We start from the raw sequence: 6,254 nt of genomic DNA, 5'->3' as shown, positions 1-6,254 counted from the left end.
GGCCCAGGGGCCAGCCAGCGTCAGGGGAAGGGCCGGCCACGTGCTTCCGGCCTCCATTCCCCACCGGATGGGCTGCGTGGGTCTCACATTCCCAGATCAGGCAGCTCTCAAAAAGGACGGTCCTATTGGGCATAACCCCATCTGAGCTGCAGTGACCTGGGTCTACGGTCCTGCTAGACAGGTGACCCTCTCTTGTAGCCAACAAACACTCTTGATGTCCAGCTTTTGCAAATCACAGGTGAGGGCCGAGGCATCATGCAGTAAGGTCCTGGGTACTGACCGTGGGCTTGCAGGGGCCCAGCGCTGCACAGCCCTGGTCCTCGGAGCCCCCCTCCAGCTCTGGCACCGACCTGGCCAAGGCGTCCTGGGTCTCCTGGAGGTAGGCGGTGCTTGGGTGGGGGTGGGCAGTGGGAGGTGGGGGTGGTGTTGGCTGGCCAGCTGGTGGGGTAGAGGGAGATGGGCAGGGCCGCGCAGGTGGGAGGCATCCCAAGTTTTTCCAAAGAGCACTTGGGAGGGAATATTCTCTCTCCGGCTTTGCGTGGACAGATCCCAGGAGGGAGACAGACTGGCAGGACTCCTGAGATGCCCTGTTCAGTCCTGACTGGGGATGAGGGTAGGGAGGACAGATGTGCTCCCAGAAGCTCCCAGCCACGAACCCCTGGGTCCCTTGGTGGAGGAGCCACGCATGTGGACAGTGAGGCCTTCCATGCCGGGAGCCGATCCATCCAGCCTTCCTGATGGCACAGCCTGGGCAGCCGGCGGAAGGGCAACGCACAGCGACCCTCCGAATGGGAAGCTACTGGTATCCCTCCTCTTACTCATCATGGCCATCCCCATGGTCCAATTGGCACTGATGATGCAAAAGAAACCCATGGGGGCAAACTCGGGGATATTTTCTGGGGATGACCCCCAGGACAAAAAAGAAACCTTCTATCCAGCCAGTGCCACCCCCGCCTGCCCGTCCCCTACCTAAAGGAAGGATAGCCCCATATGTTTCCCAGCCAGGGAGGGGGGCACACGGGTTCGAAAGCCCCACTCCGGCAACAAAGCAATGTCTCTATGGCTATGAGTTGCTCCAACCCCTAGGCCCACTTGGCCCCCAGGAGGCATTCCAGATGGTAACTGGACCCGGTGGGTTAAGGTACAGAATGGTTCATTAGTTCCCGGGTATACGTTGTCTCTCTGGGAGCGCATAAGGTGTGGGTTCCCAGCCCTCTTGGCTCCCTCCAGGCACCCCAGACCAAAGCGAATACTTTTGTTCCTTCTACCGCAAACAGTTCAAAGGAACAATGAAGAAGTCATGTCCCTGTAAACGTTCCACTCGAGGTGTTGAGAGCTAGAGGACCTTTCACGAAAATAGCAAAGCAAATGCTTTATAGACTATAAATAAATAAACGTAGATACATAATGAAAATAATATGAAGAAATTACTCGATAAGCAAAGGCCAGGAGGGAACGTTACAAGAAAATAACCATGAGGTTCCTTGATGGGCGATTACACAAAGGAACGTGTTTAGAATTAGGTAAAGCCGAGAAGCGTAGGTGACGCACGCTACAAGGAAATCGCTAACACATATAACGCCAGGCTTGCCACGGTAAGGCGGCCAGTCGGACGCACTGCTGTCGTGTCCATTTCTTATTCTCGCCGATGCCGTTCATCCTTCGGGAACCCCCGGACCTGCTGGGGCTGGACTCCGGCACCTTCCGGAAGGCTTGGGTCTGGTGTGGGGGAATGAAGGTAAGCCCTTGATGGGTTTTTTTCCTTCCTCCCTTCCTTCCTCCTTTCCTTCCTTCCTTCCTTCCTTATCCTTCCTTCCTCCCTTCCTGCCTTTCTGCCTTCCTGCCTGCCTTCTTTCCTTCCTCCTTTCCTGCCTTCCTTCCCTCCTCCTTTCCTTCCTGCCTGCCTGCCTGCCTGCCTTCCTCCCTTCCTGCCTGCCTTCCTCCCTTCTATGTAATAATACAAGTGCCTGACTCAGTCATTTATTGCAGAGGTTCCCATTTCGAAGATGGCTGTCTCCAGTGAACACACTGAGAGCACGCAAACAACATGATGTGCATGGCCAGCTGCGACACATCTTGATTGGTTCTGATAATGGACTATTTGGGCCGCTTGTCTTTTCTTTTCCTGTGCTTTAACTTCCTGGGGTTCTGTTTTGGCAGCTCACATGCGCTCTCTCCTTCTCCCTCTTCCCTTCCCCCTCTACATCCCCCTCCCTCCAACCCACACCCTGAACTTGTTTTGTGGCCACACCTGTGCTGTGTGATTTCCAGGCCTGATATTTTTAAAGTTTTTCAGAGTTTCCTGAGAGTCATAGCTGGAGGGTTTCTTGCAATCCTAGGAACCACCAGGGCAGGTCCAGGCACAACACTGGTTGTTAAAAAGCTGAGACCCAACAAAGCAGGTAGACGGTGGGGAGAGCCCAGGGCTGAGGGAAAGTCTCCAGGGCCCCCCCCCCCCCACACACACACCCCTCAATAGGGAAGTGGGATAGCAGCTGACCCGGCCTGACTTGAGTGCCAGGACAGGAAGCTCCCCCTACCTCCTCAGCGTCAAGCCCTGCCCTCGTGTAACCTGACACTCTGTCCCTCATCCACCCTCCTGGTACCCAGCCAGTTTACAACTTTTGAAAGCTAGGAAATAGAAACTTTGGAGAAATCGAAACTGCCAGGGGAGGGAGGAGTCAGAGCACCCTTCAGCATCCGGACCGCAGCCGCTCATCTCAGATGGTGAACCCCAAAACTCTTGCCTCTCTGGTAACTGCCTAAAAGAACCCATGTTGAAGGTTTTTCACAGAATGAGAGCATTTACCGAGGATGAATGTTATCTGAGTGACCCCTCTGTATGCCAGGGCAAACATATCTACACTTACTGCCCTTCTCTTGAAGCCAAAGCCCCTAACCCTAACCCTCACCCACACCTTGACCCTCACCCCTAACCCTGACCCTGACCCTGACCCTGACCCTAACCCATTCCCGTGCTCTAGATGGCATAGACCTTCCTGTTTTTGAACCTCTCGTGTATGTGGGGTTTCTAAACATACAAAATTAAATTTTATTTTCTCCTGTTAATCGTTCTCATGTCAACTTAGCCAAAATAGTTTTTGAAGGGTAGAGGGAAGTTTTTCCACGCTGATGCTGAGTGTCTGCCCCACAGAAGCCTCTGCCTTCTCCAAAGGGTCCCAGAAGAGAGAATGTTGGGAGCTCCGGCACATGGCGGGGATACAAAGGGCCTCTCTGATCTGGAACGTTCCACTGTGTCCTCTAATGCATTGGTACTGGGCCCACTCAGAGCTCTGACTTGGTGATCTTATTCAACCCTGCTTACGTGGGCGGGTCTGCCACCAGGTCAGCTGATGTCCATGTCCGCACCTGGCTGGCCCCACCACAAAGGTTCTCACGCAGAAGGCCAATGACGCCAAAATCGTTGTCAGAGGGAAGGGAGGTGGGGGGTACAGGCTTCCACTTATGGAATGAGTGAGTCACGAGGATGAAAAGCACAGGATAGGGGATACAGTCAATGACGTTGTCATATGTTGTGTGGTGACAGATGGCAGCTACACTTGTGCTGAGCCCAGCATAACGGACAGGCTTGTGGAATCACTATGTTGTACACCTGAAACCAGTTAACATTGTGTGTCAACTCTCCTTCAACTTAAAAAAAATCAATCAGTATAATACTCCATATTAAAAGAATGAAGAAAAAACACCATGTGATCATCTCAGTTCCTGCAGAAAAAGTATTTGACAAAATCCAACAACCATTCATGATAACACACACACACACACACACACACACACACACACACCTAGAAATAGAAGGGAAATTCGTCAACCTGATAAAGGACGTCTATGGACAACTCACAGCTGACGTTACACTCCATGATGAAAGACTGAACGCTTTCCCCTAAGATCCAGAACGAGGCGATAATGTGTGCTCACTCCACGTGCAGCCGACATTGGACTAAAGGTTCCAATCAGGGCAACAAGGCAAGAAAATGAAAAGTGGGGGCATCCAGATTGAAAAGGAAAAACTAAAACTATCTCTACATGCAGATGACATGACCTTATAATAGACAGTCTTAACAAAATCACTAAAAAAATTGAAGAGATTAGCAAAATTGCAGGGGACAAAAGCAACACATGCAAATCACCAACAACGAGCAACCCTATGATGTAACCAAGGAAACAGTTCCATTTACAACAGCATCATAACCCTAAGATGCTTGGTAAGAAATTTACCCACAGACTTGCAAGACTGGTGTGCTGGAAGCTACAGATGATTGCTGAGAGGAATCAAAGAGGCATAAATAAACAAAAGCCAACCCACGTGCGCACCCCTGAATTCTTGACACGGTTAATATGGCAATACTGCCCAAATTTATCTACAGTTTTGATGTAATCACCATCAAAATTCCCACTGCGTTCTTTGTTGTTCTTTTTTTTTTTCTTTCCAGAAAGGGTCAAGTGGATCCTAAAATTCACATGGAATCATCAGGCCAAGACAATCTGGACAAATCAGAACAAAGATGGAGGCCTGCACTTGGTGATTTCAAAACTTCCTATGAAGCCGTAGTGATCCAGACAGTGTGGCACTGGCGTGAGGACAGGCATACAGGCCAACGGAATACAATTTAGAGTCCAGTAATAACCCTGTACTTTATGGTCGACTGACATTCAACGAGGGGGCCAATACCTTTCCAAAATGGCGCTGGGCAACTGACATCCATGCTGAAAGGAATGGAGATGGACCTTTATCTTGCGAAGTATACAAACATTAACTCAAAATGTTTCAAAGACCCAATATAAGAGCTAAAACTACAAAACGGTTACACAGACAAAACGGTTCGATTAGGCAACGGGCTTCTTAAACATGAGACAAGCAACAAACAAAAATGGATAAATCGCACGTCGTCAGTGAATTAACACGTTTGTGCCTCAGAGGACTCTCTCAAGAAAGTGAGAAGGCGACCAGAAAACTAGGAGAGAATTCTTGCAATTCCCATATCCGATAAGGGACTGGTGTTCGGAATGTAAAAGAACTGTTACAATTCAACCAGGAGACAAACAGCCCGATGAGTAAAAGGACAAGGGCTTGACCAGACTTTCTGCAGGCCCATGAACGACCCCCAAGCAGGTGAGAAGGGTTCTCGTGGCAGCGCTCACCAAGGACCCGCGCCAGGCCACAAGGACACAGCACTGACAGTCACTGGAGCGGCTCTGACTTGTTTGCGGGAGCCCCAAGTGTTGGTGAGGGGAGGAGAAGTAGAAGCTGTCATACATGCTGTAGAAAGAGTCTGGCAGCTCCTCAGAAAGTCCTGACATGACTCGGTCCTTCCACGCCTGGGAATGCATGGGCGGAAAAACGTGTTCACACAAAACTTGCACGCACGTGTTTCCAACAGCATTATTCACAAGAACCAAAAATGTCTGCAAATTGATGACTGAAGAAGCAAATACATGGTACCCTTACCATACAATACCTGTCACCTGTCAGAAGGAAGGCAGTTCTGATTTGCGTGGCCACGTGGGTGAGCCCTGAAAGCATGAGCTCAGTGAGATAAGGCCAACGAGAAGGCCGCGGCCTGTGGGCTTACAGGCCTACACGGAATGCGTGACAGAAGGGAAATCCAACCACACAGAAGGCGGAGAGGCCCTTCTAGGAAGTAAGGTTCAGCAGATGTGGGCACTGCATCATGGGTACCTGGTTTCTTTTGCCACGGGGAAAACACTCAGGGCCACGTGGTTGTGAGAGCTACACAGACCGAGAAATAGGAAAAGCCACGTAAATTGTGCCCTTTTGATGGGTAAAATGGCAAACTTTTGTGTTAGGCAAATTTTACCTGATTAAAAATTAAATCATATACCCTTTAAATTAAATAAATGAAAGTAAATGAGGCACCTGGGTGGCTCAGTCGGTTAAGCATCCGACTTCAGCTCAGGTCATGATCTCATGGTTCGTGGGTTCGAGCCCCATGTGGCGCTCTGTGCTGACAGCTCGGAGCCCGGAGCAGCTTCGGATTCTGTGTCTCCCTCTCTCTCTACCCCTCTCCTGCTCACACTTTGTGTCTCTCTGTCTCAAAAATAAACAAACATTAAAAATTTTTTTAAATGGACAAATGAGAGTCAAAATACATATGATTAGGCAGAACACATCCCTCGGCAAGCTGTCAGCACGTTTTACCTTCGTGCACGAGAGGGGACGTCTTTAGCAGCCACGTGGTGGGAAGGGACACACAGGCGAGCTACTGCCCGCC

The 6,254-nt window shown here is 50.3% G+C and overlaps 2 long non-coding RNA genes across 2 annotated transcripts; one reads left to right on the top strand and one right to left on the bottom strand.

Annotated features, from left to right (window-relative positions):
* The first annotated feature begins 392 nt into the window (after positions 1 to 392).
* Positions 393 to 3,619, top strand: LOC121026397 (uncharacterized). Its single transcript, XR_005788348.1, has 3 exons — positions 393 to 407; positions 3,189 to 3,193; positions 3,432 to 3,619. It is a non-coding gene; the product is annotated as an uncharacterized LOC121026397 (long non-coding RNA).
* LOC121026398 (uncharacterized) lies at positions 3,024 to 5,891 on the bottom strand. The gene is made up of 2 exons (XR_005788349.1): positions 5,164 to 5,891; positions 3,024 to 3,613 (listed from the first exon to the last, which is right to left on the bottom strand). It is a non-coding gene; the product is annotated as an uncharacterized LOC121026398 (long non-coding RNA).
* Between the last annotated feature and the right edge of the window lie 363 nt (positions 5,892 to 6,254).

The sequence above is a fragment of the Herpailurus yagouaroundi genome, unplaced genomic scaffold (genome assembly GCF_014898765.1).
Source record: "Herpailurus yagouaroundi ecotype Mexico unplaced genomic scaffold, PumYag 93704, whole genome shotgun sequence".
Classification (NCBI taxonomy): Eukaryota; Metazoa; Chordata; class Mammalia; order Carnivora; family Felidae; genus Herpailurus; species Herpailurus yagouaroundi.
The sequence above is the reverse complement of the archived record's forward strand: the minus strand, read 5'-3'. Positions and strand labels throughout refer to the sequence as shown.